The sequence below is a fragment of the Mytilus galloprovincialis genome, chromosome 9 (assembly GCF_965363235.1).
Source record: "Mytilus galloprovincialis chromosome 9, xbMytGall1.hap1.1, whole genome shotgun sequence".
Taxonomy (NCBI): domain Eukaryota; kingdom Metazoa; phylum Mollusca; class Bivalvia; order Mytilida; family Mytilidae; genus Mytilus; species Mytilus galloprovincialis.
Window position 1 is genome coordinate 11,767,247 of NC_134846.1, and position 26,337 is coordinate 11,793,583.

The 26,337-nt window shown below is 32.6% G+C and overlaps 1 protein-coding gene and 1 long non-coding RNA gene across 2 annotated transcripts in view; both read right to left on the bottom strand.

Annotated features, from left to right (window-relative positions):
- The window catches only part of LOC143044407 (paladin-like), a 127,843-nt gene extending 113,434 nt beyond the window's left edge, over positions 1 to 14,409 (bottom strand). The window contains exons 1-5 of the mRNA XM_076216410.1: positions 14,281 to 14,409; positions 12,712 to 12,845; positions 12,163 to 12,242; positions 3,986 to 4,079; positions 1,998 to 2,084 (exon numbers count right to left, since the gene is read on the bottom strand). The gene's annotated coding sequence lies outside the window, so the exon portion shown is untranslated. The remainder of the gene's footprint in view (positions 1 to 1,997; positions 2,085 to 3,985; positions 4,080 to 12,162; positions 12,243 to 12,711; positions 12,846 to 14,280) is intronic.
- Positions 14,410 to 22,381: 7,972 nt separating this feature from the next.
- Positions 22,382 to 25,079, bottom strand: LOC143046630 (uncharacterized). The gene is made up of 2 exons (XR_012969195.1): positions 24,959 to 25,079; positions 22,382 to 22,946 (listed from the first exon to the last, which is right to left on the bottom strand). It is a non-coding gene; the product is annotated as an uncharacterized LOC143046630 (long non-coding RNA).
- Between the last annotated feature and the right edge of the window lie 1,258 nt (positions 25,080 to 26,337).

Genomic DNA, 26,337 nt, shown 5'->3' on the forward strand with positions numbered 1-26,337 from the left:
AAACTAAATAACCGCAGCTTTTAACATTTTTTATCAAATCAATTGCATTATAGATGAATAGCAGACATTTCAAAGGTATAAAGAATTCAAAATTAGGGCATTCAGTCAAATATTTACTTAGAAATACTTCTTTGAAATCGTTTTTTTTTTATTCAGGAAATTGCCCGAAAATCGTTGTCCGTTTTCGGTCATTTTCGGTAGGAGCCGCAATTTTGTCTCAGTTTAAAAAAATACTATATTTGTTATAAAAATATAATTTACGGGTACATTTCTTCCATTTCAGCCATCCTTTGAAGTTTTTACACCTCAAAATCCTTAAACGGCGAAATTGTGTCCCCGGCGAAAATGAGCACCCCACTCTACTTGTCTTATTTGTAGATCTAAAGTCTTGATGATAATTTTTATTTGTTAAAGTTTCTATCTATATATTTTATTTTTTTAAGATTGTTATCCACAAATGAATTGGTTTTATCTCAGTATATAACTGCACTTGACCTGTTCAGTATAGTTTGGTAATTCGAAAATTTACATATTTTGAAGAACTTTCAAGATCTAAAATGAAAAAATATTATCCTTAAAGGCTTCATTCCTCAGTAAACACCATCAAAACTACTGAGTCCAGTGGCTGATCAACTTTTCATTAGAGGGGGCCCACTGACTGCTTAAGAGGGGGATTGCTCCAGTCATGCTTCAGTGATTACAATAATATAATCAACAAACTTTTTTCCCCAAAAAAAATGGGACAGCACAAGCCTCCTCTAAATCCACCTCTTTCAACTACACTAAAAGATTCAAAATTTAAAAATACAGGGTTCCTTCAATTCAAACTGAGTTTTTATCCCAATGGTTTGTACATGTATACTTGATATAATAAGAAGCCCTTCAGTGGAACCATTTTATATACTTCTGTTGCATAGTGAAAAAAAATGCTTATTTATTTTCAGTTCTTTAGAATTTTAAAAACAACAAAAATTTCCTTAGTAAATGAATGTTAGTTACAAGAACCACCTTATAGCCACAGAAATTGAAAAACATATTAAATGATTTTCCTGTTGCAAATCCCATTAACAACATCCACTACAGGGGACAGACATTTTGCTGCCATTTTGTGTTTATCTGAAGTAAACAAATAATCGTCACTGAAAATAAATGATGACAAATACTGCAAACTTGTGTTAAAAAACCCATTAAATTGGTGAAAGCCTTTTATGGATGTTAAACAAACTCAGATGATAATGTGTAACATGTTTGTACAATTACTATATGAGAAACATGGTAAATTTCTTTTAGAAGCCACTCAAGCACTATGGCTTTGAACAACTTCATTAATCAGTACATGAAATATTCTCCTAACTCAGTAAGCTTCAAAGTTTCTTTAAAATTTCAATTAAATTGTTTTTTTTTCTACAGTATTCCGCCATTTTGATTGAACTGTTGCCAGCATGAAACAAACACCTATATTACTGTAAAACTAGAGGCTCTAAAGAGCCTGTGTTTCTCACATAAATTTATGTGCATCAACAACAATGGCCTCTTAGTCTCCAATATTGAGGATCCTGGACTAGAATACAAATCACAACAGGGGCATGAAAATCATCAAAAATATTGATTTTTTGCAGATGTCATACAAAAATATTAAAATTTGATTGCATTTTACTCATTAGTCACAAGTGTGATACACAAATTTAAGACAGATTGACCACTATATCGTTCCTGAAACATGTACTGGATACTGTAAACTCAGAAATTATTGTGTGCATTTATTATTTTGATTTTGTCAGTTAAGACTTTTAAATGTGAATTTAATTTTTACAATTTTGAGAAAAACCCTGTTAAATTCATATAAAATATTTCAAAATGCAAGCTTAAATTATTGCGTTTACATCTTTGTCGCATTTTTCGCATTAATAAAAACCTCGCATTAATTTCTAAATTTACAGAAGTTAAACTAGTATTAGACTAAAGACAACATTTACATAACTCAAATTATAGCATACCTGGTTTAGTAGCAGTTAATTAGCTGACACTGATCTGTGCAAAAAACTGTTGTGGAATCCCCATTCCTGTCATTTTTGAAAAATTAACTGGAAATAAATATAAATATATAATATATGCAAATGACCTGTTACAGTGAAGTAAAAACAGTTGTTAGCTATTGCTCACTTAAATACCCCACTATTGTGTATTCGGTTCACAGGAAGTTGAAGAGTAATGGTTGTGAAAAAGCATCACATGGAAAAGTATTACTGTAATCAACTTATTTACACAAATATTTTATATTGCATTTATCAATTTTCAGACTTTGCATCGATTTATTTTCGCAGTTTACTCATTATATTAATTAAATATATATGAGAAAAGACCCAAGTGTTAAATATTTGCAACAATTTATTTTCACATTGTTTTTTAAATCGCTAAAGTCGCAAAAATTTGTTGGTTTACAGAATTTGAAATATAACATGCAGGTTGCAAGATAAAGATTTAAATGAGTTGAATTATTGACTTGCAAGTAAATAATACATCTGTGATGTTTTTTAGCCCACCATAACAAAATTGACCCATAGTGAATACCAACACTGAAATATTTTTAAAACTTTGCTTTTATCAGGTTTATAATTGTTTTCAATAAAAAAAAATTGTTTATGGTAGAACCTCGCATTTCCCCCGTTTCTAAGCCTCATACAAATAAATTTCATATTTCAAGACACTAGACGTATATTGTTTTTATACTGAAATCAATAAAAAAAAAAAAAAAAAAAAAAATATCTTACAAATATTGTTAAAAACAAGAATGTGTCCTCAGTACACGAATGCCCCACTCGCACTATCATTTTCTATGTTCAGTGGACCGTGAAATTGGGGTAAAATCTCTAATTTGGCATTAAAATTATAAAGATCATATCATAGGGAACATGTGTACCAAGTTTGAAGTCGATTGGACTTCAACTTCATCAAAAACTACCTTGACCAAAAACTTTAACCTGAAGCGGGACAGACGGACGAACGAACGAACGGACGAACAAACGGACGCACAGACCAGAAAACATAATGCCCCTCTACTATCGTAGGTGGGGCATAAAAAGTGTTTGGAATTTCTCTCTTGGGATACCATTTTGGGGTATTTCCCTATGAGCGTAGTCCAGGTGGTAAGACATTGAAATTTTAAGGAATTAGAAATGGAAAATGAACTTAATTACTAACATTTGATAATCATGGTATAAAAATTACCAATTTGAAGACATAACATAAGATTAAATACATAAAAGTTTGACCATTGTAAATAAATTACTACACATTGTCATGGTTGTGACGTGACGTTCTTGATGAAATTCAGCAGTTCTGGATGTAGGCGGGGCTTATAGGTTAGTTGAGGTCATTGACGTATAAAGCTAACGTTTATACATATAACTTTATCTGTATAGTACAGTGGCAGTTCCAGCCATTTTAAAAGGGGAGGGGGGGGGGGGGGGGGTCCCAACCCAGGACAAAGGGGGGGTTCTAACTATATGTCCCCATTCAAATGCATTGATCGGCCAAAAAAAGGGGGGTTCCAACCCCCGGAACCCCCCCCCCCCCCTGGATCCTCCAATGTAGTAAAATAGCTGATTGCAGTATAAATATATGTAAATGTATATACCATTTTTTATAGTCTCTCATAACTCTTTTAAGAGTGGCTCTTGTTTTATATTGGAAATTGTAATATTATGTAAAATTTATGTTTTATAAGAGGTGAGACTCAAAAAACTTATTGTCTTGTCTTGTCTTGTCTGTAAAAAAGAATTGAAATGTAGTCTTGGAACAAATAATTTGTGGGATTATCAGTGGCTCTTGAATTTGTCAACATTTCATTTTATGATATATACCTTTAATTACACAATGTGTGTTTGATCAAGCTTAACAAGTTTCATTTTTATTAGACCCTTCTTCAAAGTGTTGACTATATATATGTATGTGGTGATATATGTAGTTTTACAATTTTACTTACAGAAATGTGTTCCTATATTTTTTCACAAGTATACATTGCAATAATCTGTTTGTCTTCACATTAAGTTTTGATGTTAGTTACATGTAGGTTGGTGCTAAAAGGAATGATGGAAATAGTATTTATTATTAATATTCAAAAGTGAAACTTGTGACGTCACCTAATGCATTTGTAATGTATTTGTACATATTGTTTATATTACTTTGACGTCGCACCTACTGTATTTGAACATATTTTTTATACTGTTCTGTTGTCACCTATATGTATATATAGACAATAAAAGTGCATTGACTTGACATATCAACGATATAAGGATGAGGTTTAGAAACGGGGAAATGTGAGGCTCTGCCGAGCATTTTCCCCGTTTCGTGCCTCATCCTTATATCGTTGATATGTCAAGTCAATGCACTATTATTGTCTTTATACTGCAATCTAATAAAAACATTATTAATTGTTGTTTAATGTGTTAATGCTATCATATCTGATTTAAATATTGGGAAAGTCCCCCTATTATAAAAAGGCCTCATCATCATGCAAGCGGAGAAATATACAACACAATGAAATGTGCATAGATGGTGAACAAATTTGTTTCAGAATGAGCCAAAATATCAACAATAAGCATAAAACATAATGATTTATAGTTTGCAGACCAAAAATATCAACAAGTGAAACATGTTTTTTTATAACAATTGCAAAAGGAATAAGTTTGAGTCGTTAAACGCATCGTTGTTTACATTGAAAACAAGAACAGGTTGAATAGGTCGTATGAATAATTAATTATGATTTCGGCAATTTCTATTTAAATATTCATGAGGAAAAGTGATATCATGTCAGTGACTGTATATGGCATAGAAATATACGGTCAACGCATTTTGACTGCTCAAATAGAATGAGTGCAGTTTAAATATATATTGTTTATATTTTTACGTGATATCTTTATTGCCTGACGAGTTAAAATGCAAACATAGTACATTGTATACACAAGTGACAAGAAACATAATACATGATAAATGTTTTAAACAAGTGAAGTTGATATTTATAACATATGTCTATATATATATAATAATTGACCAATGTGGACCTTATTTTCGCCATTCCATACATTGCTTTATATAGTCTACTGATTTTGTTTATAAAAAATTTTGACTCAAAAGAATTTCTAGAATGAAAAATCATAATTTTTATTAGGTCTTTCCACCTTTCCGTGTGGAAAGACCTATTGATTTTGTTCTGATTAATTTTTTTTTCTTCCGCCTAATTTTTTTCTTGCGGTGTAAAAATGTTTCAAAAGATGTCGCTTAGTTTTTTTGTATATGATATCATACAGTCTATACGCTTTTGAAACTGACCCTGTTTAACCGAACACTTTTCATTGTAAGAGTTATCTCCCCAAACACTGTTTTTCTTGTTATCAGATCTCCTCCGCAACCGTAAAAGAAAGCGACAAATTTATTTTTCCAAATTGCTCGTTATATCCTCAGGATGTTACGTTTTATTTTGACCAAAGCTTTACGAAGACTCCATATGAGAGTTATTTCCCCTTTTACATTGAAATAAATGAAATAAATTTGTAACTGGAAAACCATAAGTGATAGAGGCCTAGGGTCTTTTGATTTGAGGTCCTTGGTCCAAAAAAATGAACATGAGGTCAAGGTCAAAGGCCAAGGTCATGTTCAAATTTTTGATTTTGGCTTGTTATCTCTTATTTTCAGAAATCATACAAGATATCGACACAATATTTTCTGACAATTGTTAGTTGCGACATGTCGTAACACATAAATTTTACTTAAAAGGGTACGTTACATTTAATGCAAGTTTTCTCCCCTTTTATATCTAATATTAGTTGTATGGTAATATAACTCATTAACAATATAAAGTAGAGGCCTAGTCTTTTGATTTGAGGTCCTTGGGTGATGACCTTGGAATTGAGCTCAAGGTCATAGGTAAATTCAACGTTCTAGATTTTGACCTTTGCTCTTTCCTCTTATGTATACATGATAAAGCCATGGGACTTTTTGCAAAAGGTTGCAAGCAAAGTGACCTTGATAAAGCCAACCGGAAGTGACCTTTTGTAAACCGGAAGTAGCAATTTTTTGTACTAATTTAATGTAAAAGTATACAGACCATCTATTTTTGGAATCAGAGTCAACTAAACTATCAAAACATACCGGAAGTAACATCTTTTAAACCGGAAGTAAAAAATGATCTCCCTTATTTACATCTTTTTGTATAGAAACCATATATTTTTGGAATCAGCGTTCAATAAGCTGTCATTTGACGCTAAAATTGACATTTAAAACCGAATTTTAATATTTTCACATAAAAAAGATCTGTATTGGTGGAAAGACCATCAATGGTTCTCTGAACAATTGGTTTTTAATTTTATTTGTATTTATAGTCAGTTGCTATTTGTAGCAATATTTTTCTAGTTTATTCAAAGCAGATTGTAAACCCTTTTGTGATTCTGATAATATTAAAAGATCATCAGCAAAACTAAGACTACTTGTTTTATCTAAGGACACAGGATCACAAGTCCCATCAAAAATTGAATGGAGATCATTAATAAAACAATTAAACAATGTGGGGCTTAAACTGTCCCCTTGTTTGACCCCTTTATTTATTTCTCTGACGTCACCTAATGGTATTTTAATATATATACCAATATTGTGTATATTTTTCATTTTTCTTTGAATACACTGATTTGCAACAGGCTAAAATTTAATAAAGAATTTAATCTATAACATTCCAAAAAAAAAAATGCCATGCAATGTGAATTAAACTTTTAATTGAACATATTAAGCCTTTCGCATTTCTATTTTTTTCATATGGATAAGACCATTGGTTTTCCAGGTTGAATGGTTTTATACTAAGAATTTTTAGACCCTTTATAGCTTATTGTTTGATGTGAGCCAACTTGGACCCTTGTTGAAGGCCATTATTTGACCTATAATTGTTAACTTGTTAATTACATTGTTTTTGTTTTCTTTCTCACAACAGTTGTTTTTAAGAATAAAACAAAAATTTACAAACTGTGAAAGACACACAGGGTGTGAATGAAAATTTAAGTGCCAAAAAATTAAAGTTTATCATTCCTATAAAAAGTTAGAATTAAGTTTTGGCAGCGTAAAAAATAAAAAAAAGGAAAAAAAAAACACAACTAAAAGCCTGTGCCAAAAATGACAATGTAAATGAGTTCTCATATAGACTTGGAAACAGGACAATTTTTTGATCCCTCCCTTTATAAAAAAGGACAATTTTCTTGTCCCTCCCTTTAAATACCTAGAGGCTCTCAAGAGCCTGTGTCGCTCACCTTGGTCTATGGGTATATTACGGTAATACAAAGCACACTATTCTATAGGGCTTATTAAGTTGTTAATAGATCTTGCCTTGCTCATCATTTTTGTGATTCACAGTGTTAATATTTATGTATTATAATGAGGCATAACAGAAAAAAAATGTTTCTCTCTATATATCATAGTTTTCATAATATGATAAATGGCAAAAGTGAAGAAAAAAATTATAAAATTCATTGTCATTTATGGGCAATAACTTCTATAAGAATTTGTCTAACAGGTTTGACATATATATATATGGACAATTGGTAGAGCTCATTATTCTGAATGTATTTTCCTTTCAGATTTTCTCTATAAATGTAAAAAAAAATAATAGACAAAACTTGCTTTTTTCATGTCGGATAAAAGCTCTACAGAGATTATATTGTATTGTTATATGTATAACCGACTTTAAGGTAGATCATAAGTATTTATATTTTTTGAGACAGAATTTTCTTATAATTTGCCAAAATGAAGATTTTACTATGCTTTTTCAAAAATTTAATAAAAAGTGTGGGTTACCATGCTTTTTCTGGAGGTATTACTGGTTGAAAATTGGCAAAATTTGGTTACTTTGATCATGAAAAAACACAATAGAGTGCATAAAACAAATTCTATCAGATAGAATTTTAAAATAAATTGTCAGAAGATAGGTTTCAACGAACTTGTTTTCTTGTAACAAATAAAAAAAATCCCTCTTAGCCTAGTATAAATTTTGTTCTAAAAGAGTTATCTCCCCTTAAATGGCTCATTTGGGAAAAAATTATTTTAAAACCAAAAACAATGATATTTGTTAAAATATTTTGTATACTACAATTAATTAACATGTTTTCTTTATATAGAAAAACAGTTTACCCATTGAAATGCATATCTGTCTCCAAATTTGCAGATTTAAGCAAATAACTGAACCAATTTTGTACGGTGATTGTACAATCCAAGATGGCGGTATACCATAAATCTACCTTACATTGTAAATAATTCTGTTATGCTTAAATGCATTTTACCCCAATGTTCTACTTTTAGGAATGTCTGGGCCCTGTTGGTTGGTAGGCAGGGTTATCTGACACATAATTTAACCCAAGATACCTTTATGGTGATAATGTGGCCAGGTTTGGTTAAATTTATCTCAGTAATTTCAGAGGAGAAGTTTTTTGTAAAAAAATGTGAAAAATTGACTATGAAGGACAATAACTCCTAAATGGGTCAATTGACCTTTTTTTTTGTAGATCTAACTGTACTGAACAATTTTGCTGTTAACAGTTATCTCTATTTATTAAAATATTCAAGATAATAATCAAAAACTGTAAAATTTCTATAAAATTATCAATTCTGAGACAGCAACCTATCAACAGATTGTCTGATGCTTCAGAAAATTTCATCCCTGCACAGAGTGGCTTTAAATGCTTTAGTTTCAGCAATAAAGCCAAAAACTGCATTTTACCCTTATGTTCTATTAATAGCCATGGTGGCCATCTTGGTTGATGGATATACATTTTAAACAAGATACCCTAAGGATGATTTAGAACAAGTTTGGTTCAATTTGGCCTAGTAGTTGCAGAGGAAAAGATTTTTGTAAAAACTTTTTGTTGAACAATTTTACTTTTTACTGTTTATCTCTATCTATTAAAATATTCAAGATAATCATGATAACCAAAAACTGCAAAATTTCCTTCAAATTATCAATTTAGAGGCAGCAACCCTACAACAAGTTTTCTGAAAAATTTCAGGGCAGAAAGATCTTGTTCTGATGAACGATTTTACCCTCGTCATATTTGCTCTTTAAGCTTTAGTTCCATATGTCAAAAACTGCATTTTACCCCCATTTCTATCTTTAGCTATGGTGGCCATCTTGGATGACCTAAGGAATGATCACTGCAATATTTTGTTTGAACATTATGGTAATGATACACATTGGAAGAATTAGATATCAAGCCAGTAAGATAGGGTTTTTAGATTGCTTTTCCATAATCTACCCAAAATAAGGTACTCCAATTTTTCTACAAATTTCATAGTAGGTAGAAAAAGAGGCGAAAAATACCAGAGGGACATTCAAAGCCATGGTTCAAAAGAAAAAGACCAACAGACAAATCAAGATAGACCACCAGATTTTTATGTTTTACCTAATGTCAGTTTTGCTCTTACTAAAAAATTGTAAGATTATTAGGCCAAAAACTTGGTTTAATGCCTATGTTCAATGTTCAGAAACACCAACCATGTTTGTAGATTCATCAAAACCTCAGATACACTTTTTGAACTGGATTTCCTAAAGAACCTTCTGGTACAGGTTAGCAACATTTGAGCTAGTTGTTTCAGAAAACAATAAACCCTAGGTCAGGTGTACAAAGGGAAGTAACTGAGATTATTTTGAATTCTTTGTAATTTAGAAAATATATATATATTAAAACTTTTCTCGAAATCATAGTTTCAAACTCCTAACTTTCTTTTATTTCACTGAAAGATATTCCCTACTCTGTTTCAAAATAAGAATAAAAAAATGTTATAAATTGATAATAAATAAATAAATGAACTAAAAAAGCAAGAAAAAAAAGATGGGACGGTCTGTATGCCTTTTTTCAAGATATGAGCTATTGAAATTTTGCAGGAAAATGTTTCTCTTTATAGATTTTTTTAATATGTTTTTCTTTTAAAAACTATGAAAAATAACAAGGATTATATAATATTTAAAAAAACCCAACTTTTTAAACAATATATAGTAAAAAAGTTTCAAAAGAAAAGTAAGGGTAATAAGAACTTACATGGATACAACTAGAGAATTCAAAATATCTGACAAAAAAGTCAAAAGCGTACGTAGGGAACATCCTTTAGTTAACTGTACATCTTTACAAAATTCTAAAATATTAAAAGACCACATACATGTCATTGACTGCTTAAAGAAAATTGAAAGTATGAAAAACTATATATTATCATTTGTCTTATTCATTTCTTATTTCCTCTTTAAAATTTAGTAAAAGCATATATAATCTATATAAATTAAACTTTAAATATATTCTGGTATAATAGAACAAGAGTGCACATACCGAAATGTTTATCTTTTTTACTTTATTAATACCAATGATATTATGTTGATACAATGTAGTCCTAAATATAAAGCTTTACTACAACTATTACATATAAACTTAAAGTCGTTGTTTATATAGATTAGACCATTGTTTTTCCCGTTTGAATGGTTTTACACTAGTTATTTTTGGGGCCCTTTATAGCTTGCTGTTTGGTGTGAGCCTAGGCTCTGTGTTGGAGACCGCATCTTGGACCTATAAGGGTTTACATTTATAAATTGTGATTTGGATGGAGAGTTGTCTAATTGGCACTCATACCATGTCTTCCTATATCTATTACATGTAAGATGACACAAGAAAGTCAGGTCAAGGCCAGATAAACCAAACGAGAAATACATGTTCACCTTACAATCATTCAATACACTGAATTTAGTTGACCTATTGCTTATAGTTTCTACAAAACAGACTTAAACAAGAAAACTAAACATTGACCAATGAACCATGAAAATGAGATCAAAGTTAGATGAACCATACCAGGCAGACATGTACAGCTTACAATACTTCCATACAACAAATACAGTTGACCTATTGCTTATAGTTTAAGAAAAACAGACCAAAACACAAAAAAACTTAACACTGAGCAATGAACTGTGAAAATGAGGTCAAGGTCAAATAAACTGGTGAGAATGACATGAACATCATAAAAAATTCCATACACCAAATATAGTTGACCTATATTGCTTATAGTATTAGAATAAAAGATCAAAACTTAAAAACTTAACTTTGACCACTGAACCATAAAAATGAGGTCAAGGTCAGATGACAACAGCCAGTTGAACAGGTACACCTTGCAACCATTCCATACACCAAATATAGTAGACCTATTGCATACAGTACAAGAAATACAGACCAAACCACAAAAACTTAACTATAACACTGAACCATGAAAATGTGGTCAAGGTCAGATGACACCTGCCAGTATGAGATGTACACCTCTCAATCTTTCCATACACCAAAATATACTAGACCTATAGCTTATAGTATCTGATATGTGGACTTGACCACCAAAACTTAACCTTGTTCACTGATCCATGAAATGAAGTTGAGGTCAAGTGAAAACTGTCTGACGGGCATGAGGACTTCATTACTTGTCAAAATCGATACTGGACATCTAATAACCAGGACCTTGCAATGTGCCTACATACCAAATAAAGTTATTCTATTGCTCATAATAAGAGAGAAAATATAAAGCTTATAAGAAGTTAGTTAACACAGACGCCGCGGTATCACTATCCCTTAATGTCCAACTATGTACCCATATAACAAATAGCTGTAAAAACATTTGATTTTATAATATTAAAGATAAAAATTCTACAAAGACTGACACAAGCTTCAATGTGATGAAAGATGTTAAATATTTGAGGGTTGTGGCAACTCTTAAGTTATAGTAGTGGAAAATGGTGATTCTAACAATTAAAAAGACAAACCATTTTACACCCTGGAGATCTTATATCTATTTCACATGCTTCATAAAGAACAAATGCGATAAAAAACCATTGAGCCAACTGAAATTTGAATCTCTGAAGCTAAGTTTTGAAATAAATCAGTTTACAATAAACATTTAAGAAAAACTTACCAATTTCTATGATTTAATCATTTATACGTCACCAGAATAATTAATTGCTCCAATGAACGCCATTGTTTCATCAAGTATAAAAATTTACAATAATCAATGTTCATTCAAAAATATGTTCTACACAAAACTTGAATGACAAAATCGGTCACATATTGAATCAAATTAAGACGCAAATTTAATTTATACCATACTCACTTTGCACTGAGTTTCTATGGAAACATGACACTTCATTTTTATAGGAAAATTCTGTCTGTCATTTTAACTGCCATAACAACCTGTTGATGGAGAAATTTATATTATCCGCTATTCTATAAAGTCATGAATGTATATTACAAAGGAAATTCAGTAAATAAATCTTCTGTTTTCTTGTTTACTGATTATATTGGACATAAAATATTAACTAATTCATGTTCAAGGATCTTCTAGGATCTAACACTACCTTGACCAAAAACTTTAACCTGAAACTCCCACTTTCATTTTCTATGTTCAATGGACTGTGAAATAGGGGTCAAAAGTCTAATTTGGCTTTAAAATTAGAAAGATATATCATATATAAGCAACAAGTGTACTAAGTTTCAAGTTGATTGGACTTCAGCTTCATCAAAAACTACCTTGACCAAACACTTTAACCTGAAATGGACAGACGAACGGAGCCACAGACCAGAAAACATAATGCCCCTATACTATCGTAGGTGGGGCATAAAAAAAACCACATGATCATCGTTAAAGATATTCCTAATTTACCTACAAGTCTTTTTTCAAGAAGAAATTGACCAATATTCACATTTCTTCTGTTCTTTGCCATGTTTGAAGTCTGTTGCTCACTGCATCATGTAATTTTCACTCTTCCTTTTTTTAATCAAAGTTTGCAGTGGCACCTGTCAATCAAAACAATAATGGAATGTCATTGGATAACTGACTGTACATTTCAGTATGACCTGACATGATTTTAAATCAGCATGCTTTGCACATGCTCATGACAACTACAGCCAACTGAAATTCTATTTTAGTCAAAAGTTGTCTATTTCAGCATGTAAGATTTCAACTTTTTGCACTGTATTCTAACACCTGTTCCTATTTCTGCTCTGTACATGTGTCACACTGCTAATTCTACACATTATTTTGAGTTGTCAACAAAAAAATTTTCATACTGTATTACAACATGTACAATAATAAATTAAAGGATTAAGTTGGGTCAAATGCACTTAAATATTATGCACTTTTATTAACATGATTAATATGAATCAGAAAATATATACATATTTTTTTAAATAGAATATCAATAATCATGATAATATCTCTTTTACAATACTTGCCAATAATAAAGCAAGTTATTATTTACTCTTTTAAGAGTACATGCTACTAAACATGATACATTACTCATCAAGGTGTTTTTGTTGGGGACTAATAAAATCATATATCAATAACAGAGACATATAATACTATTGTGTTTCCGAGCAATCTATATGTAGTGTTTGCTTAACTATTCTATCTTCTTTTCAACTTTTTTTTGCTACAGCTGTGATTTTTTATTTCCTCCTTTCTTTTTTATTTAACCTGGACAAGGTTTATTTAAGATTTGTAACGGTACCGTAGGGAGCACATTGATATGAGTTTTGTGAATTAATCAGTCTCCTATAGGCCACAGATGCTTGTGGAATGGTCCTCCCTTTTTCATATACATTGTATATCAATAAATTGTTTGGAGTTTTATATTTTTACTTATTTGATGAATTTAATACATTCTTGCTCTTGGCAGAGACTATTTTACAGCAGTCTAAATATTATATGCCACAGAAGTCCGGCAACTAGTAAAATAAACAAAATCTGAGAAAGATACCCACATTCACATAAGGCAGCAACCATTTGATTATCTGAGGAGGAGGCTGTGGATTTAAAAAAAAAAGTTTGTTTCCAGTTTTTGAAGAAAAAAATTAAGACTTGTCGCGAAAAAAATTGATTGTTTTTGCCACATGCGAAAAAAAAAAGTTTGTCCAGAAAAAAATCCATAGCCCCCCCCCCTCCCTCCCCGCCCCAGAAAATCAAATGGTTGCTGCCTAATTTGTGTGTTCATAAAATTGAGAAAGGATAGACCAGACAACAGCCAAAAGCCACCAATGAGTCTTCAATGTAGCGAGAAACTCCCGCACCCGTAGGCGTCCTTCAGCTGGCCCCTATAGATGATGAAAGATAGTGCAGACTAGTGGGTCACTCAAAATTTGGTCAGCTGTTGATGGCTGTAACCAAGGATTTGTATAGATAAAAGGATTGGAAACTCGTGGTATTTTGCATAGACTGTACTATAATTTGTACCATACAAATCATTGTGCTGACTGTAACATTCATATCCAAAAGCTCATGGAAAAGGCGCCCTTCTGGCCTTCATCATCATATGATATTGGATTATCTCCCATTGTCCATGGATTCCGTGTTCAAAAAAAGGAAATGTGTAACACTTTTGTTCCAAATATTTTTTTTAGGGATTAATTTTTTTCTGAGACAAGTGCCTGTGAAATATAAGAGTTGTCAAATCCTGAACTGAAAAAATACTCAGGGGTGGATGGGTTTATAGATTTAGACATTCAAAGGACAAACAAAAATGATGAATACTTTAGCGAAAAACGAGCAAAAATAAACGACATAAACAAGTGAGTGCAAAATATTACTTAGTAACTGCCGAAAATAAAAGACTGATTGGGAAATATTATTAGTTATCACCGATTGCCTGCTTGAAATAGGATTGTTTAGATTTTCTACTATTTTTTTTACATTTACTGCGACAGCTGTTACATTGGAATTTACCCCAGTCTCCTTTGCTTTGGTCAAGGACGTATAACCTGAGACTACTATAACACATATAGTGTTATAGTAGTCTCAGGTATAACTAACATCTATAATAAGTCTCTGGCTTTAGTAAAAGAAAAAAAATCTGAGCTTCTTCTTTTACCTCGAAGTTCTGTAAGCCAATCTGATTGCCTAACATGTTTTTTTTTCTTTTCACTTTAAGCCCCAGTCCCACTAGACCACGATCGCACTACGCTCATCGCGATCTAAAATAAATTCAGATCGTGGTGAGGTCGCGGTATGAGCGGTATAAAAATGTTAATTTTCGTTGCTTTCACGATGCTACTACGTCCTAATTACGCTTCTACAACGATCCCGCTACGATTAAACCACGTTCTCACCGCGCTTATTCTGCGACCTCACTACGCTTATAAAGATCTTTCTACGCTCTTCAAGTTCTCACTACGACCATACCACGAGTTATCCGATTGCAACACGATCTTACTGCGATTATAGCACGTTCTTACCACGATTGTACTACGTTCATACCGCGATCTTACTACGTTCTCCGTCAATATCGTATTTCATATCAATATAGTTCCATTCCTTCTATTTCTGATTAAAACGGAGATTTCTCGGAAACAATACAGTCATGCCACCAAAATCTACTAGAACACGTGGGCGTGGTGGTAGGGGTTGATGTAGATGCAGAGGGAGCAAAGTATGGACGTCATACTAAACTCCAAATAGTACACAAGAAACTAAAATTAAAAATAGTACAAGACTAACAAAGGCCAGACGCTCCTGACTTGGGACAGGCGCAAAAATAGTGGGGTTAAACATGTTTGTGAGATCTCAACCCTTCCCTTATACCTCTAGCCAATGAAGAAAAGTAAACGCATAACAATACGCACATTAAAATTCAGTTCAAGAGAAGTCCGAGTCTGATGTCAGAAGATGTGACTAAAGAAAATAAACAAAATTAAAGTTCAATTCTTCTTGAATAATTGATAGGTCTTTCCTACCATTTTTAGCTCACCTGGCCCGAAGGGCCAAGTGAGCTATTCCCATCACTTTGCGTCCGGCGTCCGGCGTCGTCGTCCGTCGTCCGTCGTCGTCCGTCGTCCGTCGTCCTTCGTCGTTAACTTTTACAAAAATCTTCTCCTCTGAAACTACTGGGCCAAATCAAACCAAACTTGGCCACAATCATCATTGGGGTATCTAGTTTAAAAAATGTGTGGCGTGACCCGGTCAACCAACCAAGATGGCCGCCACGGCTAAAAATAGAACATAGGGGTAAAATGCAGTTTTTGGCTTATAACTCAAAAACCAAAGCATTTAGAGCAAATCTGACGGGGTAAAAATGATTATCAGGTGAAGATCTATCTGCCCTGAAATTTTCAGATGAATCGGTCAATCGGTTGTTGGGTTGCTGCCCCTGAATTGGTAATTTTGAGGAAATTTTGCTGTTTTTGGTTATTATCTTGAATATTATTATAGATAGAGATAAACTGTAAACAGCAATAATGTTCAGTAAAGTAAGATCTACAAATAAGTCAACATGACCAAAATGGTCAGTTGACCCGTTTAGGAGTTATTGCCCTTTATAGTCAATTTTTAACCATTTTTCGTTAATTAAAGTAATCTTTTACAAAAATCTTCTCCTCTGAAACTACTGGGCCAAATTAATCCAAACTTGGCCACAATCATCTTTGGGGTATCTAGTTTAAAAAATGTGTGGCGTGACCTGGTCAACCAACCAAGATGGCCGCCACCGCTAAAAATAGAACATAGGGGTAAAATGCAGTTTTTGGCTTATAACTCAAAAACCAAAGCATTTTGAGGAAATCTGACACGGGATAAAAATGTTTATCAGGTCAAGATCTATCTGGCCTGAAATTTTCAGATGAATTGGTCAATCGGTTGTTGGATTGCTGCCCCTGAATTGGTAATTTTGAGGAAATTTTGCTGTTTTTGGTTATTATCTTGAATATTATTATAGATAGAGATAAACTGTTAACAGCTATAATGTTCAGCAAAGTAAGATCTACAAATAAGTCAACATGACCAAAATGGTCAGTTGACCCGTTTAGGAGTTATTGCCCTTTATAGTCAATTTTTAACCATTTTTCGTAAATTAAAGTAATCTTTTACAAAAATCTTCTCCTCTGAAACTACTGGGCCAAATTAATCCAAACTTGGCCACAATCATCTTTGGGGTATCTAGTTTAAAAAATGTGTGGCGTGACCTGGTCAACCAACCAAGATGGCCGTCACCGCTAAAAATAGAACATAGGGGTAAAATGCAGTTTTTGGCTTATAACTCAAAAACCAAAGCATTTTAAGGAAATCTGACATGGGGATAAAAATGTTTATCAGGTCAAGATCTATCTGCCCTGAAATTTTCAGATGAATCGGTCAATTGGTTGTTGAGTTGCTGCCCCTGAATTGGTAATTTTGAGGAAATTTTGCTGTTTTTGGTTATTATCTTGAATATTATTATAGATAGAGATAAATTGTAAACAGCAATAATGTTCAGCAAAGTAAGATCTACAAATAAGTCAACATGACCAAAATGGTCAGTTGACCCCTTTAGGAGTTATTGCCCTTTATAGTCAATCTTTAACCATTTTTCATAAATCTAAGTATCTTTTACAAAATCTCCACTGAAACTACTAGGCCACAATCATCTTTGGGGTATCTAGTTTGAAAAATGTGTCCGATGACCTGGCCATTCAACCAAGATGGCCGCCACGGCTAAAAATAGAACATAGGGGTAAAATGCAGTTTTTGGCTTATAACTATGAAACCAAAGCATCTAGAGAAAATCTGACAAGAAATTAAATTGTTAATCAAGTCAATATCTATCTGCCCTGAATTTTTCAGATGAATTGGACAACTGGTTGTTGGGTTGCTGCCCTCCAATTGGTAATTTTTAAAGAAATTTTGCCGTTTTTGGTTATATTGAATACTATTATAGATAGCGATAAACTGTAAACAGCAATAATGTTCAGCAAAGTAAGATCTACAAATAAGTCAACATGACCTAAATGGTCAATTGACCCCTTAAGGAGTTATTGCCCTTTATAGTCAATTTTTAACAATTTTCATTAATTTGGTAAATTTATGTAAATTTTTAGCAAATATAGTTCTCTGTTACTAATGGGCAAAGTTCATTATAGATATAATTGTAAGAAGCAAAATCGTTCAGTAAAGTAAGAACTTCAAACACATCACCATCACCAAAATACAATTTTGTCATGAATCCATTTGTGTCCTTTGTTTAATATGCACATAGACCAAGGTGAGCGACACAGGCTCTTTAGAGCCTCTAGTTTTAAAAATTATACTGTCATGAATAAACTGTCATATATATTGATTGGTTGATTGATTGATTGGTTGGTTGGTTGGTTGGTTGGTTGGTTGGTTGGATAGGATTTCTTGATACAACCGAAACTCGAACCCCATATTAAACACATGAGACGGAAACAAACATGCATGCACTGATTGGTTGGTTGGTTGATTGGTTGGTTGGTTGGTTGATTGGTTGATTGGATGGTTGATTGATTGATTGATTGATTGATTGATTGGTTGGTTGGTTGGAATTTAAACACACATAAAACTCTTTAAATAGTGCCAAAACCACATAATTTGATGACCTTGACCTTTGACCTTGTGACCTTCGTCAAGGTCATTGCTCCACAATGTCATTGCAAAAGACCCTATGGGTCAAGGACTTTTAGTTTAAGAGTTTTGCCTAAAAATGACTTTTTAAAAACCATCAGTGGGAGTTATGTCCCTTACATGATGGTAAAATCAATATAGTCATTATGTAAAAAAGTTGCCCCTTGAAGTACCAAGCATTTTTCACTGCTTAAATTTTCTGTATCTTTAACCGTTCAAGAATTATAGGGAAATGAAAAACTTATGAAAATCTAAAATATGACCTTGACCTTTGACCTTGACCTATATTTTCAAGTTATGGTCCAATGAACTCAAATCTGAAGACCCGCAGTGCTTACAACTTACGGTTTATGAAATTTATATGCATACCGGAAATTAAAATATTCAAGGGGAAATAACTCCTATAATAAGTCACCGGATCGCTTCGGTTAAAATTATTTGAACTTGTATCATTTGACAAGGAACATTTAAAAAAAAAACATTTGCCGCTAAGTCTTATAGTTTATGAGTTATAGCTATAACAGTGTTTTTTGTAATTGGGGAGATAACTCCTATAAAGTAATTAGTACACTTCGGTGCCCCTAATACAAGATAGCTTTTATTAACCCGATACTTGATACCAAAGTTCAGTTTGATATCTTGCGTACTTTTCTCACCGATTAACTTTGAAAAACGGCAGAAGAAAAAGAATAATAATTAAAAACCAATTGTTCAGAGAACCATTGATGGTCTTTCCACCAGTAAGGATCTTTTTTATATGAAAATATTAAAATTCGGTTTTAAATGTCAATTTTAGCGTCAAATGACAGCTTATTGGACGCTGATTCCAAAAATATATGGTTTCTATACAAAAAGATATACATAAGGGAGATCATTTTTTACTTCCGGTTTAAAAGATGTTATTTCCGGTATGTTTTGATAGTTTACTTGACACTGATTCCAAAAATAGATGGTTCTATATACTTTTACATTAAATTAGTACAAAAAATGGCTACTTCCGGTTTACAAAAGGTCACTTCCGGTTGGCTTTTTCAAGGTCACATAGCTTGCAACCTTTTGCCAAAAGTCCCATGGCTTTATCATGTATATATAAGAGGAAAAAGCAAAGGTCAAAATCTAGAACGTTAAATTTACCTATGACCTTGAGCTCAATTTCAAGGTCATCAACCAAGGACCTCAAATCAAAAGACTCTAGGCCTCTACTTTATATTGTTAATGAGTTATATTACCATACAACTAATATTAGATATAAAAGGGGGCAAAACTCGCATTAAATGTTACGTACCCTTTTAAGTAAAATTTACATGTTACGACATGTCGCAACTAACAATTGTGTGAAAATATTTAGTCGATATCTTGTATGATTTCTGAAAATAAGAGATAACAAGCCAAAATCAAAAATTTGAACATGACCTTGACCTTTGACCTTGACCTCATTTTCATACTTTTTGAGCAAGGGCCTCAAATCAAAAGACCCTAGGCCTCTATCACTTATGGTTTTCCAGTTACAAATTTATTTCACTTATTTCAATACAAAAGGGGAAATTACTCTCATATGGGGTCTTCGTAAAGCTTCGGTCAAAATAAAACGTAACATCCTGAGGATATAACGAACAATTTGGAAAAATAAATTTGTCGCTTTCTTTTACGGTTACGGAGGAGATCTGATAACAAGAAAAACAGTGTTTGGGGAGATAACTCTTACAAAGAAAAGTGTTCGGTTAAACAGGGTGAGTTTCAAAAGCGTATAGACTGTATGATCTCATATACAAAAAAACTAAGCGACATCTTTTGAAACATTTTTACACCGCAAGAAAAAAATTAGGCGGAAGAAAAAAAAAGTAATCAGAACAAAATCAATAGGTCTTTCCACACGAAAGGTGGAAAGACCTAATAATAAACAAACGAAATACAGTAAGGTCTTTCCATTTAAGAAAGGAAAGACCTTAATTACAATAATACATAAAAAATAACAGACTACTAGTAGTTAACTGACATGCCAGCTCCAGACTTCAATTAAACTGATACTATACACATAAGTAGTATAATACTTGTCAGCAAGAGATGTCGGAACGACCAATCAAACCTAAATTACAACCTATTGCTGGTCCATAAAGCTCAAATGACGATATTTAAGTGAACGAAAGCAGAGATGACACAGATGTGTCAATATATATAGGAAGATGTGGTATGAGTGCCAATGAGACAACTCTCCATCAACGTAAAAATCTATAAAAGTAAACCATTATAGGCAAATGTATGGCCTTCAATACGGAGCCTTGGCTCACACCGAACAGAACACTATAAAGGGCCCCAAAAAATACTAATTTTAAACCATTTAAACGGGAAAAACCAACGGTCTAATCCATATTAAAACGAGAAGCATGGTTGAGCAGTTAGAGCAAATTGATAAATACATTCAGACAAGCAAAATCTAGGGAGTTTTTTTTTATATATTTTATGTGAAAATGACAATAAAATGATGGTCGTAGTGTGAACGTAGTAAGGTCGTGAGAAGAGCGTGATGAGGACGACAAGGGCGTGCTAGAATCGTACTATGGTCGTGAACAGCGTGGTAAAGTCGTATTGGAATCGTAGTTGGGTCGCGGTGAGAACGTGATGGTCGAAGTAAGGTCGTGATAACGTCGCTGTGAGATCGTAGCGCAATATCTCCGAATAGAATCACGCTTTCGCTACGCTCTCGCTACGATTGTACAGCGACCTTTGCGATCTTACTACGATCTTAGTGCGCTCTCACTACGCTTCTACTACGACCTTATTTCGCCACGACCGCACCACGATTGTTTTGAACATGTTCAAAGTTGGCCACGCTCTTCACGATCTCGAAGACCTCACCACGACCGTGGTACGATCTTACTGCGACCTACACGATCGTACCACGATCATCAAAATTTGCAATTTTTTCACAGATCGTAGTGCGATCGTGGCCTAGTGGGACTGGGGTATTAATGGGAGCATCGATGATTCAATCATGGAAAATTACTGACATTTTTTGCTATTTCTTTATATATTTTTCCTTTTATTTGGAAGTTTTATCCATTATTCTCTGTTCTGTAAACTTAATACAGTCCCTATTTTATGCATTTGTTTTTTCCGATTTTGTTTTTCAGTGTCTGCACGTTGTTTGATAAATATAATTGGGCTCTTAATTTGAAGAAAAATTCTTCAACACAGATATATTTCCTTCATTTCAAGTACTTCATTCTTCAACACAAATATATTTCCTTCATTTCAAGTACTTCAAAGGTGCGATAAAAACAAAACAAAACAATACAGTGGGATAGTCACTGGAAAATATATTGTCAGCAGTGGGTCTTTGGGAAGGAGAGGCGGCATTCACATCTAAGCTGTACATTTACACTATAAATTTTATTGAATATGTTTTTCTTCATAATGCATTTGTAAGCTCACAATGCTACACTGGTACAAATGTACTACGTCACTGCTGTTGAACGTCACTGCTGTTGAATGTTCAAGACATAAAGTAGTGACTCCTGTAGCTTTTGCTAACCTAACAGAAAATGATTGTGTGTGTACACCAATTTGAAACATACTTTTCTGTCCGGTAAAAAAATGACATTATTTCTTGACATCGGTACGGTAGATTTTTTTTAAGGACATTATCTCCCCCTTTGGCGCATTTTCTTCTCTGGAGGAATCTGCTCTTTTCGGTCCTATGCCAATAAGACTAAATAATTGGCATATTGCCCTTTTAATATACCTAAGTAATTTCTAATACATATAATGAATCGCTATTGAATAATTATTAGATTGTTTCAGGACAGAAAAGAGCATGAATAAGGTTGTGGCAGTAACCCAACATGATATATGTCATATATCAGCAAAAACTGAAATTTAGAAAATAACAATATTTCATACCAAGGGAACTTCTGAGCAATGCATATAATTTTAAATGCAATGACTCTTTAAAAGAATACTATTTAATAAAAACATACAAGAAATTACAGAAAAATGACTTAAATAATGTAATATCACTCAGTCACCATCGAAACCAATAGAATTACACAGAGGGAAGTCAATATGAAGTGGGATGAAAGACATAACGAGACAAGAGAAGAAGATATGTCAAAACATATAAAATCAGTTGTCATATTGGCAATTATACCACATCTCCTTCTTTGTATACTGATATATCCATCTTAAATGTGGATTAAATAAATCATTCATACACAAGTTTTAAAGCTATAAATCTGAAACCGTGCAAGTTGCACCAAAGCATCAAAAAGTTGCTAACTTTCAATTTTATCTATATTGAAAAACCACAAATTTCATTTTTGCAAGAAGTTTAAGTAGACCTCCAAATAGCTATTGGGATTGTGCTGCTAGCTTGCTGTCTCATTAAAGTTGATCCCAATGCTCATATTTGAAATACGTAAAGAAAAATTAGATTTATTTCAATTTCAAGTTAAAAGGTTATTAAAATGATGACTCTCATTCTTTTTTCACTGTTGTTTCTTCTACTTCTACATCTGAAAAAAACCCCACAAAATACAAAAAATAAAACTGTTGAAATTAGACCCCGTTCACACTAGAACATTTTTATCGATTTAAACTAGACCGGTTCACTTTAGATCGGTTTAAGGGCTAATGTGAACGCATTGAATCGATCTTCAATCGGTCTAAACTAAAACACCAAAAGAGGTAGTTTAGTTTGAATCGATCTAAAGTAAACCGATCTTACTTTAGATGTGAACGCAGAGATCGGTTTAAACTAGTGCGATTGAATCGAAAATAACGTATGCGCATGTATAGCGGCACAACTATCTCAGAGGTTCGTTGTTTAACCCATATTTCTCTGTTAAAAGACCTTTAAACCAAACTGTAAACATGTTGTCTTCGCCATAGCATAGATTTGCGAAATCTGTGTCTTCTTTTCTTATGTTGATTTTTTTCTTTGCAGGAACCGCAGTATTTCCGGCGTCGTGTTGTAACTTCGTTGCTACAGTTATTTTTTTCAAAATAAAAGAAAACTGCAATAACACCAGTATCAAAATTTTAAATTGTGATTCAAGAGAAACAATAACTTTATCCAATTTTTTTTCCAAGTGTGTTTATCAGTGTATCAGCACATGAATTTGATAAATCAGTTCTATTTATACACAGTGTTTACAGTTTTACGGGCAAAAAGGTTAGATCGATTGCGTTTTTAATTGTAGTGTGAACGCAGTGATTCATATAAGACCGATAAAGATCGATATGATTAAAGATAATGTGAACGCTAACTGGTTTTATTTAGATCGATCTAAATAAAACCAGTTAGCGTTCACATTATCTTTAATCATATCGATCTTTATCGGTCTTATATGAATCACTGCGTTCACATCTAAATAAAACCAGTTAGCGTTCACATTATCTTTAATCATATCGATCTTTATCGGTCTTATATGAATCACTGCGTTCACACTACAATTAAAAACGCAATCGATCTAACCTTTTTGCCCGTAAAACTGTAAACATTGTGTATAAATAGAACTGATTTATCAAATTCATGTGCTGATACACTGATAAACACACTTGGAAAAAAAATTGGATAAAGTTATTGTTTCTCTTGAATCACAATTTAAAATTTTGATACTGGTGTTATTGCAGTTTTCTTTTATTTTGAAAAAAAATAACTGTAGCAACGAAGTTACAACACGACGCCGGAAATACTGCGGTTCCTGCAAAGAAAAAAATCAACATAAGAAAAGGAGACACAGATTTCGCAAATCTATGCTATGGCGAAGACAACATGTTTACAGTTTGGTTTAAAGGTCTTTTAACAGAGAAATATGGGTTAAACAACGAACCTCTGAGATAGTTGTGCCGCTATACATGCGCATACGTTATTTTCGATTCAATCGTACTAGTTTAAACCGATCTCTGCGTTCACATCTAAAGTAAGATCGGTTTACTTTAGATCGATTCAAACTAAACTACCTCTTTTGGTGTTTTAGTTTAGACCGATTGAAGATCGATTCAATGCGTTCACATTAGCCCTTAAACCGATCTAAAGTGAACCGGTCTAGTTTAAATCGATAAAAATGTTCTAGTGTGAACGGGGTCTAAGTGTGTGCTGTTTGGTTGTTTCTATATTTAAATATCTAAAGCTTACTGGTAGTTTAAGATCAAGACAACAAATATCAAATGGATAAAAACAAAATGTTATGAGTAGCTGTTATCTGTTTTTTATAGATTTATGGTTTTTCAACTGCGACTCTTCCATAATTGCTATCTTGCAATTTTTCTGTTTTGTAAAACCTGAAATATTGATCAGTTTTTTTCCAGTTAAATGAACTAGTAAATACTTTCAGCATAATTCAACAACATAATGAATACATCTACTTAGTAATTGTTAAGGCCATTTAAAGTTATTTATTTCAGTATTACTCTCAAAATGTTTTTAATTTTGATTATATGATCATGTTTTTTTTATATGGCTAATTTCAATGTTTTTTTCTACAATATATTTGTTTCATGATATGTATGAATTACCACCTACCTGATACATTTTCCAACCTAATCAAGATCTCCAAGTTAGACATCAGCATATCTACCATATCAGTAGAGCCTAGTCCAACTAGTCAAGGATAATCCTCCATTCTACGTCAAAAATAAGTAAAATATTCAACTGAAATAATTCATATGTATCATAGGACTTTCAAAAGTGTACATGAGGTTTTTTTATGTGCATGATTGTGTGTGTTCTCATATACGGGGCACAAGAAGGACAGGCAATAACCATATAATAATATAAAAATAATAATCAATTATGAGTTAAATGATATAATACATCAGTAATGAAGCAACATAACAATACAAATATAACAAGAATGTGTCCATAGTACATTGATGACTCACTCATACTATCATTTTCTACATGTATGTTCAGTGGACCGTGAAATTGGGATCAAATATCTAATTTTGCATAAAAATTAGAAAGATCATATCATAGGGGACATATGAACTATATTTTATATTCTTTATCTATTTTTCGTATAAAAAGATGTTGGCCTGCCTTTAAATCCGGTTTGTTTTGTTACCACCTTACACCAAATCACATTATTTAAGAATTGAATGCTTCTTTTTGCAACTTAATTGGGGTTTAAAAGCGTTGACCGAAGTACATTTCGGCGCTTCATTCTAAAAATGTTCGCACGGTCAACACTTTTACACCCCAATGAAGTTGCAAAAAGAAGCATTCAATATACTTAATACTTATGATTACATTTTGTTTTAGCTAGGATAATGAAAAAACGAATTTTAACAATTTATATTTAATTCACATGCGCACTTTATTGTGGGACCTCGGGTTATCGTGAATGATAAGTTGTATTGGTAATGCAAATGGATAAGGAATAACATGTGATGTGTTTTGTATAGAGTTTTGATGTAAAAACCCATTTAAGATATTAAGTAAATTATTACACATTTTCATTAAGAAATTAAAAAATCACAATATCCGGAGAATGTTGTTAACATTTTACTTACACATATTTAGTTCTTTAATTGTTAACATCAAGATAAAAAATACGAGATATACCATACACCAACAACTATAACACAATGTTTATTGGAATCACCATTTGATAACCTTTGGATCATAACTCTCTGATTGTCCAACTTTTGAAACTTTATTATTAGTGCTATAACTTGAATTAATGTAAATAGTTATCAAAGGTACCAGGATTATAATTTAGTACGCCAGACGCGCGTTTCGTCTTCATAAGACTCATCAGTGTCATTATATCAAAATATTTATAAAGCCAAACAAAGTTGAAAAGCATTGAGGATCCAAAATTCCAAAAAGTTGTGTCAAATACGGCTAAGGTAATCTATGCCTGGGATAAGAAAATCCTTAATTTTTCGAAAAAGTTTTGT